General features: G+C 39.5%; 1 protein-coding gene across 12 annotated transcripts in view; it reads right to left on the bottom strand.

The window, feature by feature from the left end:
• The window catches only part of SPMIP3 (sperm microtubule inner protein 3), a 36,891-nt gene extending 28,195 nt beyond the window's left edge, over positions 1–8,696 (bottom strand). For 7 of the 12 annotated variants that reach the window (XR_014052841.1, XM_081486836.1, XM_081486833.1 and 4 more), the window contains exon 1: positions 8,616–8,696. The gene's annotated coding sequence lies outside the window, so the exon portion shown is untranslated. Of the gene's footprint in view, positions 1–8,204; positions 8,254–8,615 lie in introns of all 12 variants that reach the window. The other 5 variants (XM_081486837.1, XM_081486838.1, XM_081486843.1 and 2 more) reach the window with 1 other exon arrangement.
• Between the last annotated feature and the right edge of the window lie 3,376 nt (positions 8,697–12,072).

Below are 12,072 nucleotides of genomic sequence, written 5' to 3'. Positions count from 1 at the left end.
GTGGGCTCAGTAGTTGTGACTTCTAGACTCTAGAGCACAGGCTCAGTAGTCATGGCACTTGGGCTTAGTTGCCCTGCAGCACGTGGGATCTTCCGGGACCAGGCACCAAACCTGTGTCTTCTGCATTGGCAGGCAGATTCTTTACCACTGAGCCACCTGGGGAGCCCCAGGAGATAAACTCTAAAAGCAGCAAAAAGAAATGGAAAGCATAAGCCAATACACAGAGGCATGCTTTTCTTTAACAGTAAAAAGTACTGTGTGAATCGGGCGCGTAGCCTCCTTTCTCACTCTTCTTGAGGTGTATTCCTACTGCACCCACTTGCAGACTAAGCACTGCGTTTTCCACACACCCTCATAACCAGAGTTCTGGATATGAGTTAGGATACTCGAATCAGATGTAATTGAGTGAGATTTGGAAGATGAAAACGAGACAGGGGCTGATTTCTGTTTCTTTGCCTTTTTCTACTGACAAAACTGATTAAGACAATGTGATGTTTCTTTCTGCAGCGGAATGCCAGTGCCCAGTCTCCAGCTTTGAGGGTCTAAGAGGTGATCGTGTTGAAGCAATGCTGAATGCTGTGTTCAGTATTCAAACACCAGCTTCTTGAGGGCAGAGAGGCAGCTGGAGTGGCAGTGCTGTTGGCTTTGGGGCCAGTCTTGAACTCAGTTGTCTGGAAGCAACTTCCTGATCAGGGCACAAGTAGCTGCTTTTATGATGGGTCAGTTTTATGGAGATGTTCTAGAAGCTTCCTGGAGGCCTTCCCCAGAGCCTACCCTTCCAACACTTCCAATGATTTTGTAACCATCTCATTATCTACACTGAACTCTTTCTGCTTCCTATGCTGGCTCCAGTTTAAACAAATAATATATAATGTTTCTAGTCTAAAATTTCATTTTGCAGCTGCTTATGTACTGGAGAGGTCTTGCCATAGAAAACCACTGCATCTAAGTATTCACTTGAGAGAGAGTCTGCAATGGGGAGGACACTGAGTGCCTGGGGGGACAGAGGTGGGAGAGAGCCTTACTTTTTTACAGTTTACCTTTGGTGTACCTTGTGAATTTTGTACAAGGTGTATCTATTATGTATATACAAAGACAGCTGGGCCTCCAATTTGCATCAATGGGGTAGCAGAAGAACATTGTACTGAGACCCATGTGACTTGTGGTCAGTCTTTGCCTCGCTAGGGTGGAAATGTGTGTGAACAGTTGTGTCCTCCCTGAAAGCCATATATTGAAACCCTAATCCCAGTGTGATCGTATTTGGAGGGGGAGCCTTTGGGAGGTAATTTATCTCGTGGGCATGGAGCCCTTGTGAATGGAACTAGTGCTCTTATGAAGGAGACCTCAGAGTGTTCCCTGGCTTTCTTTCCGCCGTATGAGAATACAAGAAGTCTGCAGCCTACAACCTGGAAGAGGGTCTCATCTGAACCCTACCGAGCTGGCACCCCAATCTTTGACTTTGGCCTCCAGAAACATGAGAAAGAAACTTCTGTTGTTTACAAGCCACTCAGCCTCTGAAGCTTGTTACAGCAGTTTAACAGACTCAGGCACCAACTAAGTACATTGATGATTATGATATGTTTCTGGAGAGTTATGTGAGACAATGACACGTGTGTGTTTTCTAACCTAAAAATCACGTTGGAGAAAGTAGACTGACTATATGAGTTTCTATTTATGAGCATGTATTATGTGTATAGTAGCACGTATTAAGGAGCTTTCCTGGTGGCTCAGTGGTAAAGAATCTGCCTCCCAATGCAGAAGATACGGGTTCGATCCCTGGGTTGGGAAGACCCCCTGGAGAAGGAACAGCAGCCCACTCTAATATTCTTGCCTGGGAAATTGCATGGACAGAGGGGCTTGGTGGGCTACAGTCCATGGGGTCACAAAACAGTCAGACATGACTTAGCAACTAACTACCACCACCACCAACACATATTAACTCCTATCAGCCTCCCAGTAATCTTATTAAGTGTTTATCACTACACTTTCCTGACAAGAAAACTGAAATTCTGAGAAATAAAGTAACTTCTGAGGATCCACGGTTAGTCTCCTCTAGCTCCAGAAACAGCTGTCTTAATGACGGTGCTCTATCAGAACAACCACAGGGCACCCTGACCATCAGCCAAAACAAAACTGGGATAATACAAAAGAAGCAGTAACCAGGAGGGAGAAAGAACTGGAAAAAAAGAGTGTGATACCTCCCTCTTTTCCTTGTATAACTTGTTGACTTCTGTCCACAGGCCAGCTGGTTGCTTTACTTCACCTCTATGTTTTTCAAGCAACTTGAAAAGTTTCAAACAAGATCATAATAGAACAGTTAGGCTATCCAACAGAATCTGTTCATTACCAAGTGTGTTTTTCCTTTCAGCACTGGTGTGTTTATTTAAAAAAAGAAAAAAGAAGGCAGAAAGAATGAAAGAGAGAATCTGAGCAAACATAATTGAGCTCTCTCTTAAACTCAGAAAACATGACTGCTGGGATTTTATTTCATTAGAAGTGACATGCCGGAGAAGAATGCAAGATATTTAGGACATTTGTGCTCCTAACCAAGACAACAGCAAGTGTGCCTTTGATGATAGAGTGATTGCTCAGTGCCTAGAAATTCTGAATCAGCACCACAGGGAACATCAGTCCTGGGTGGCTGTGGCTGGGCTATGTGATAGAAACCCTTTCAGAGGAACACATTAATAACTCACTTTGAGTCTAAGCCTAAGCTTCCAAAATAATCAGAAGACCTTGTCTGGGAGGGTGACCTTGCCATTCTACATCTTTAGAGAATGCCTCTACCATGCGTATAGGGCTCCAAATCACTTTTTGTGTGATTAGCTATCATCTCTTAAACACACAAGAAAATGTAGCTTGCAATAAGATATGTCAGTGCACTTTATTTTAGTTAATGTTAAAAAATTAAGTCACCCACCAAATCAGAATGTGACTTAGTTATGAACATACGTTAAACTTGCCATCATTTACAAACTCACAGCCAACACTGCCCAACTGTTGTTAGAGGCGCCATGAACAACGTATCTTTTATCACCTTTAAAATGTATAATTTCTTAGTTACCTTAATAGAAGATTCTCCTTCTGATGTGCCCTTAGTAAAATTCTTCCAGAACAAATATGAATTCTGTCTATACTGTCATCCTACCTTTCATTCAAACTCACATTAATTCTACAAAACCTTAAGCTTTTTTCTTTTTTAAAAAAAACTGAAATACAATATGCTCAGAGTGAATAATGCTATAAAATAATATTAAAACCACCCACAAATAACTGTTTCAAATTTTTATATTTCATGTATGCACATATATACACATATATATGTGTATATGTGGGGCTTCCCAGGTGGCTCAGTGGTAAAGAGTGTGCCTGCAAGCAGGAGATGCAGGCTGTATCCTTGCATTGAGAAGATAGCCTGGAGGAGGAAGTGGCAACCCATTCCAGTATTTTTGCCTGGAAAATTCTATGGACAGAGGAGCCTGGTGGGCTACAATCCATGGGATTACAAAAGAGTCAGACACGACTTAGTGACTGACCAACAAAAAATGTGAATATTATTTTCTTGGGCTCCAAAATCACTGTGGATGGTGACTGCAGCCATGAAATTAAAAAATGTTTGCTCCTTGGAAGGAAAGCCATGACAAACCTAGACAGTGTATTAAAAAGCAGAGACATCACCTTGCCAACAAAGGTTAAGCTAAAAGCCATAGTTAAAGCTATGGTTTTTCCAGTAGTCATGTATGGATGTGAGAGTTGGATCATAAAGAAAGCTGAGTGCCGAAGAATTGATGCTTTTGAACTGTGGTGCTGGAGAAGATTCTTGAGAGTCCCTTGGACTGCAAGGAAATCCAACCAGGCCATCCTAAAGGAAATCAGTCCTGAATATTCATTAGAAGGACTGATACTGAAGCTGAAACTCCAATACTTTGGCCACCTGATTCGAAGAGATGACTTATTGGAAAAGACCTTGATCCTGGAAAAGATTGAAGGCAGGAGGAGAAAGGGGTAACAGAGGATGAGATGATTGGATGGCATCACCAACTGAATGGACATGAGTTTGAGCAAACTCCAGGAGATAGTGAAGGACAGGGAAGCCTGGCATGCTGCAGTCCATGGGGTCACAAAAAAGATGGCATGACTTAACTGAACAACAGCATGCACAGCATATATACTTAAAAACTTGAAAACATAGCAGGCATTCTATTTCATATCTTTCGGTTTTCATTTAACAATATATTATGTTAAAATTAATACAATATATTAAAATTTTCCACACTACTACAGAGTATTCTTAATTCTAACATTTAATGTTCTTTTGTGTTGTTTAGTGAGGCTCACCTATTACTCTATTTAAAACAGTATCCTCTTCACTCCCTGGACTCCTCATCCATGTTCTATACTTGAGTTTTCTCCAAAACACTCATCACCATCTGCCATACTGTATGTTTACTTAGATATCTTGTTTATGTCTGTCTTCCCCATTGGAAAGAGAGTTTTGAATGCTGTGTTCACAGCTGTATCTCTAGGACCAAAGATAATAACTGACACTTGGTAGACATTTAATAAATATTCTTTGAACAAATGAATGTGCTATAATTTATGAAACCCAGCTCCCTAATGTTGGACATTTGGATCATGCTGAGCTTTTATATGTTTGATTCCATTGAATTAATTTCTTAGGATACGTTCCCAGAAGTGAGTCAAGGTTTGGGCATCTTCATGGCTCTTTCTTAGGAGGAATTTAGTCACTTTCAATAATTAATTTTGGTACCTAAATCACTATGGATAGACCTCTAGGGCATAGGAATTAAAATTTAATAATAGAATTTTTTATCATGCTGATGTTCAGAAGGTGAACTAAGGTAAATGTATATGAGATGCACATTCCAACAAGCTTCCTCAAAGTTAATATTCAACATATTCAACGTGCTGACTTCAGGATTTATTTTGGCAACTTTCTCAGCAACTTTTTGGTATTGTATATTATGGATCAAATCAAAATTTTATAAAATATAATAGTAGTCAAAAGCCTGACAAATTCTGCCCATTTATGGTAATATTTCTTAGCAAGTCATGAAGGAACTTTCTAAGCCTGATAAGAAACATCCATAAAAACCTACAGCTAACATCATACATAATGGTGGAAGGCTGATTTCTTCTTAAAATCAAGAACAAAACAAGGATGTTACTCTTACCTCTCCTGTTCAACATGCTGCTGGAAGCCTTAGTGCAATAAGGCAAGAAAATGAAATAAAAGGCATGCAGATTGGAAGGAAAGAAAACTGTCCCTATTTGCAAATGGCATAATTGCCTGTGTAGAAAATCTCAAGGAATCTACAAATAAAGTCTTAAACTAATAACTGTTTTTAACAAGATCATAAGATACAAAGTCAACACATAAAAAATAAATATACTTAAAGTAAAAAAAAAACAAAACAGAATTTATAACACAACTATTTACAATAGCACAAAAAAGAAAGAAAGAAAGAAAGAAAATACTATGTATAAATCTAATAAGACATGTTCAGGTTCTATATGCTGAAAGTACAAAATACTAATGAAAGAAATCAAAGACCTGAGAGACACTGTGTTCTTGGATTGGAAGACTCAACATTGTAAAGAAGACAATTCTCCCCCAAATGTTTTGATTTCTCTGGTTGAACTTCCCAGCAGTATTTTTGGTAATAGATATAGACAAGTTTTTTCTAAAGTTTATTTGGAAATGCAAGGGAAATATTAATAAAATAGCTGAAGTAATTTTGAAAAAGAGCAATCATACTTTGGTAGAAAGGGGATGGAAAAAACTAGTCCTCAGCTCACATCTATTATCAACTAGACATTTCACATATGTTATTTCACTCGGTCTTCATAAGAGTACTGAGAGTTGTTTATTGGTGTCCTAAATTTGTAGAAGATGTTAAATTACATGTTTAAGGTCATATATTACCCAATAGCTCAGTGGGTAAAAATCCATTTGCAATGCAGGAGATGAAGGTTTGATCCCTGGGTCGGAAAGATCCCCTAGAGAAGGAAATGACAACCCACTCCAGTATTCTTGCCAGGGAAAAACCCATGGACAAAAGCTACAGTCCCTGGGGTCTCAAAGAGTCAGACATGACTGAGTGACTAAACACACACACACATGCTAAGCACAGCCAGTAAACAACAAAAATCCAGATCTGCCTGATTCCAAAGCCTGTCTGCCTTCTTCTCTAAGGCCACTGATTCACTGATTTACTCAGCAAACATTTAATGATCAACTACCTTCCCTTGGCATTGTACCAGGTACTGGGAAAAAGCATTTAGCCGAAAGTATGTGGTTTTGCTCTCCTGTGGTAGAGGAGATGAAGTCAGATACGAATCAGAGTCGCACAAGGCAATGTAAAATTGAAGCTCAGTAACTACTGAAATAGAATCCTCTGACATTAGCTTTTAGGTAGTTGAGGGGCTGCGTCCCTCCTCCCCTCTTTCAGAATTCTAAAGGAAAAGACTCTACAAACGGATAAGTCACATTTGCTTCAGGACGTTTTCCCTGATAGGAAACATTCGAGAAGCTCTCCTCTTGGAGATGCGCTTTCCAAGGTTGAGAAAAAGTTTGTAAAAACTGACACCAACTTTTATGGTAGGAAAGAGTTAAAAATAAGATTTGTTAAATCAAAGGTTGATGATGTCAAATGGATCTAGCAGCAATTACCTAGTAAGTTAATCAGCTTGTGGACCTTAAGCATTAATACATGATAACTAGCAAGTTATCAGGCTTCCCTGGTAGGACAGCTGGTAAAGAACTGTCTGCAATGCAGGAGACCCTGGTTTGATTCCTGGGTTGGGAAGATCCTCTGGAGAAGGGATAGGCTACCTACTCCAGTATTCTCGGGCTTCCCTATGGTTAAGAATCTGTCTGCAATGTGGAAGACCTGGGTTCGATCCCTGGGGTTGGGAAGATCCCCTGAAAGAGGGAATGGCAACCCACTCCAGTATTCTTGTCTGGGGAATTCTATGGACAGAGGAGCCTGGCGGGCTACAGTCCATGGGGGTCGCAGAAAGTCAGATGCGATTAAGCACATCAGTACACAGCAAATTATCATTTAATCCATCTGTCCAAAGAAAGGCAGAGGCAGGGTATTAGTGTCAGGGTCCCCAGACTCTGATGTTTATCCGGTAATTTTTTGGAAATAGAAGGGAGTGGCATATAATCTGGTGTACACAAGGCAACAATTTACTTTCAAAATGTACTGCATAACACCAGAATCCTGGGTGTCCCCTTTCCTTGAAGGTGTGGCATCTGTTCTCTTTGTACCAGGGGAAGTTGGGCCCCTGGGGAAAGCCAGGTCCTAGTAATATGACAGTGCAGAGAGGTGTGTGGGGCGGCTCAGAATTCCTATGACCCGTCCTTGCTAGGAGCATGACAGTAGCCTCGCTGACCGCAAAGTTACTCTGTGGCCAGGGCAATTGCTCTCAGCAGCTTTTGAGCATGTGTGTTATAAGAGGACATTTAGAAAACGGTTTTGAGTAATGGAGTTCCTTTGATAGTACCCTATCGCTTCTGTTTCCTCAGGAAGCCAGGGTTCCCAGTTCAGGAAGGTTGGTTACCCACTTGCTCTCTTCCCCTTCCACACTCCTGCATCCAACCCCCCAAATCCTACCATGAATTCTGCTGCCTGAATGCTGTTTCCTTCCTCCTTTTCTAATCTAAATTCCACCCATTCCTCAGGGCCTTCTTCAGGTCCTTTACAACCTCTTACTAGGACTCTGGAGTTCCAAACGGTCTCTTGTCTGTCCCTGAATTCTCAGAGCCCTTGATTAATTCTGTGATGCACTTTGGTTCTTATTGGTTCATTGATTTCTGAACTCATTTATTCATCATTTAAGAAAATGTTTAATGAGTGACAGTTTTGTGCCTGGCCTTGAATAAGGCTCTAGAGATCTTCAATGAGTAAGATAATAGTTTCATTACAATGTCTTGCCTCTCAGCTAAAGTTGTGTAAGCTCCTGGATGTCGGAACCATGTTTTGTGTTTTTTTTTAATTAATAAATTTGATTGCGCTGGGTCTTAGTTGTGGCAGGCAGGATCTAGTTCCCTGACCAAGGATTGAACCTGGGCCCCCTGTGTTGGGACTGTGGAGTCTTAGACACTGAACCACCAGGGAAATCCCAGAACCATGTTGTTTTGATGGTCTTTATCCTCCCTCTCCTTGTCCTCCTACCTCACTGTCTTGCAAAGTGTTCCCCATCCAAGGAAGTGTTCAGTGCATACTTCGGAATGAATAAATAAATGAAAGAATCAGTCAGTCATTAGCCCACTCAGTAGTCTGGCAATCTAGTTAGTAGGTTTTAAACTTTGTTCTTCTAGTATCATAAAGAGCCAGTTGCCTTAACATAGGTATATCCCATTTCTAAGAAAAAAATGTTGATCTAAAAAAAATCTCTTCAAATACTTCAAAATTGAGATATGAATATTCAGTTTCCAAAAGAATTCTTCACTTTACAAAATGGTTTGCCACAAAGTTTCCTTATATTGTGAGATCTTGTCCCCAGAGCATTCAAAATGCAATCAGCTATTCAGTAATGCAACCACTAAGTGAGAAGAAAGAGGTTTGGGCAGTAACTGGTGTTACCTGCTTAGGCTGAAGTGGGTAGAGACCTCCTTGTTCTTAAAAGCAGTCCTCTTAAGGTCAGCAGTTATTTTAGCTGTCTCCAAGTACTGCCAAGGCTCACTGCAGAGTTATAGGACTTGATCTTTTTACATCACTCAAAGGGTATTGTGATGCACTGTGGTTAGAAACTTTTGGTAGGTAATGCCTTTCAAGTCTTGGACTTACTAAAAATAGAGATCCTCTTGTCTCTATGAGAGCCCAGCTGTACATGAAAGAAAGGATAAAAATTGGTGTGAAAAGGAAAACCATGTGGCAAGTAACCTGGACTATTTAATCAGTAGAATTTTCTATAAAGATTATTCCAAAGACAACTAAGATCAAAGATATGAGAGGTGCTGTACTGCAAGGACTACCCTTTGAAAGCTAAAATTGAGGAAGTAGGAGTTGGCCCCAGGAACAAATGAGTCTAGCTCTGCTTGGTCCTAGTCTAGATTAGGTTCCATCCTGCTACTACTGAAGACATCAAAGGAGACACTTAATTGGCCCTCTGTATGTCTTCTTTGGAAAAATGTTTCTTCAAGTACTCTGTCCATTTTCTAATCAGTTTGTTAGTATTTTAGCTAATGTGTTGTATAAATTTTTTATGTATGTTTGGCTATTAACCTCTTACCAAACATACCATTTGCAAATAACTTCTCCCATTCAGTAGGCTACCTTTATGTTTTATTGACAATTTCTTTCATTGTGCAAAAACTTTTTGGTTTAATTTATTCTCATTTGTGTATTTTTGCTTTTGTTGCCCTTGCCTGAGGATCCAGAAAAATATTGCTAAGGCTGATGCCAAAGAGCATGCTACTATGTTTTCTTCTAGGAGTTTTATGGTTTCAGACCTTACCTTTAAATATATAATCCATTTCAATCTTTGAATATGCTGTAAGAACATGGCCTAGATTTATTTCATCTTATGTAGCTGTCCAATTTTCCTGGCACCATTTTTTTTGAAGATACTATCTCTTCCCCATGTGTATTCTTGCCTTCTTTGTTGTAGATTAAGACTAAAGCTACAATATCTCTGAGGTATGCCTGTAGTCATTTTGAGAGCTATAAACTGATACCTGATTATGGCTTTGATCTGCGTTTTCCTGATGATTAGTCATGTTGATGAGCTTATTTTTGGGCTCTCTATTTTGTTCCATTAATCTCTGTGTCTGTATTTTTGTCCAGTACCATATGGTTTTGATTACCATAGCTTTGCATAGTTTGAAATCATGGAGTGTAATACCTCCAGTTTTTTTTCTTCTTTTTCAAAATTATTTTGACTATTTAGGGTCTTTTGTGATCCCACTCAAATTTTAGGATTGTTTGCTTTAGGTCTGCAAAAAATGCCATTGGTATTTTGATAGGAATTGGGCGATATGGACATTTTAACAATATTCACTCTTCCAATCCAAGAACATGAGATATCTTTCTATTTCTTTATATCATTCTCAAATTCTTTCATGAATATTTTATAGTTTTTCAGAGTACAGGTCTTTTACCTCCTCAGTTGTCTATTCCTAGGTATTTTATTCTTCTTGATGCAATTTTAAATGAGCTTGTCTTCTTACTTTCTCTTTCTGACAGAAAAGAATGGTGTATAGAAAAGCAACAGATTTCTTTGTATTGTATCCTGCAGCTTTACTGAATGCATCGATTAGTTCTAATAGTTTTGTATATAGTATATATATATATAATTATTATTTCTATATATATTATTATGCCATCTGCAAATAATGACAGTTTTACTTCTTTTTCCCAATTTGGATGCATTTCATTCTTTTTGTTGTCTAATTGTTATAGCCAGGATGACTAATACTATGAATAAAATACTAATGCTTTGAATAAAAGCAGCAAGAGTGGGCATTCTTGTCTTATTCTTGATCTTAGAGGAAAAGCTTTCAGCTTTTCACAATTGAGTATATGTTAGCTGTGGGTTTACCATATATGGCAGTTTATCATATAGATCATATATGTGCAGATATTGTAGCTGCCTGGGAATTTTCTGAAATGCTGTGAGAAATTATTGATAAAGGCATGTATTTATCTGAGCAGGTTGTCTTTTCCTAAGGAAATGGAGTTCATGGTCATCACAGGAGTCCAGTGAGATGGAAGGGGCTTTCCTCTCAATAATTCATTCATAACCTTAACGCATGTTTAGCAGATTTATAAATTCATGTCTGTTACATTTGACAACAAGGCTTCACAAAATATTAAGTAGATGAAACCACAGCTGAGTTTCCAAAGGCTGTAGTGGGGAACAGAGAGAGAACTTGTTTGGACAGAATTCACTGTATCTCGTCAGCATCTGGTCATCCTTAAAGAAATCCCTGGCCTTCCAAAAGGAATTTTTAAAAAAATTCCTAAACTTTATTGGATTCTTCCAAGGTAATAATATATCTCTCCTTCCTTTTCAAGCAGTGGTTCACGGCATCTCAAAGCATGCTGATGCCTGAGGTTCTAACTTAATGGGCCAGGAGGGGTGGGAGACGAGAAAGGTGTGGACACCAACATTCTTCAAAAACTTCCCAAATGCCGTTCTATTTATCTGTGTCTCTTTTGATGTCTCACATACAGGGTTATCTTTACCGATTAACTAAATACCACATATATGTGTTAGTGTACTGTATTGGTGTTTTCTTTCTGGCTTACTTTACTCTGTATAATAGGCTCCAGTTTCATCCACTTCATTAGAACTGATTTGAATGTATTCTTTTTAATGGCTGAGTTCTATGGGAGAGGGCGAGGGCGGGAGGATATGGGAGAATGGCATTGAAGCATGTAAATTATCATACGTGAAACAAATCGCCAGTCCAGGTTCGATGTATGATACAGGGTGCTCGTGGCTGGTGCACCAGGATGACCCAGAGGGATAGGATGGGGAGGGAGGTGGGAGGCGGGTTCTGGAAGGGGAAAATATGTACACTCATGAAGGATTCATGTCAATGTATGACAAAACAAATACAATATTGTAAAGTTAAAAATAGATAAATAAACAATTAAAAAAAAAACAAACTTCCCAAATGACTCCAGCAAATTGTCGGCATTGAGAAATTTGGTCCTCAGTGTTCTCCAGCCTTCCTAATCTCATGTGTCCTCACTAATGCCCTTGAGGTAGTCCCTGGGTCAGGCAACAAGCTCTTCCATGGGATAAGAAACTAAGGCACAGAAAGGTTCATGGGCTTCTCTGATGCTGTGCGGCCAGTGAGTCAAGATTGGAATCAGTGACTCCAAAACAACAACATCACCTCCTTCCCCAGCAACTGGTGACATGAACACAGACTACACGTATGAAAACCAACTGGGGGCGAGGTATGATCACCTATGTCAAGGATATCACAGAAGGGTATGAAACAGTTCTGAGCCAACTGTTCCTCCTGATCAGACACAGATGCACAAAATGGATACTTATTTGAAACCATGCAAGGAATGAAGCGTTAAT

This window comes from Giraffa tippelskirchi, chromosome 5 (genome assembly GCF_054371585.1).
Source record: "Giraffa tippelskirchi isolate mGirTip1 chromosome 5, T2T-mGirTip1v1.2.pri, whole genome shotgun sequence".
Lineage (NCBI taxonomy): Eukaryota > Metazoa > Chordata > Mammalia > Artiodactyla > Giraffidae > Giraffa > Giraffa tippelskirchi.
This window is presented reverse-complemented; position numbering and strand designations above follow the sequence as displayed.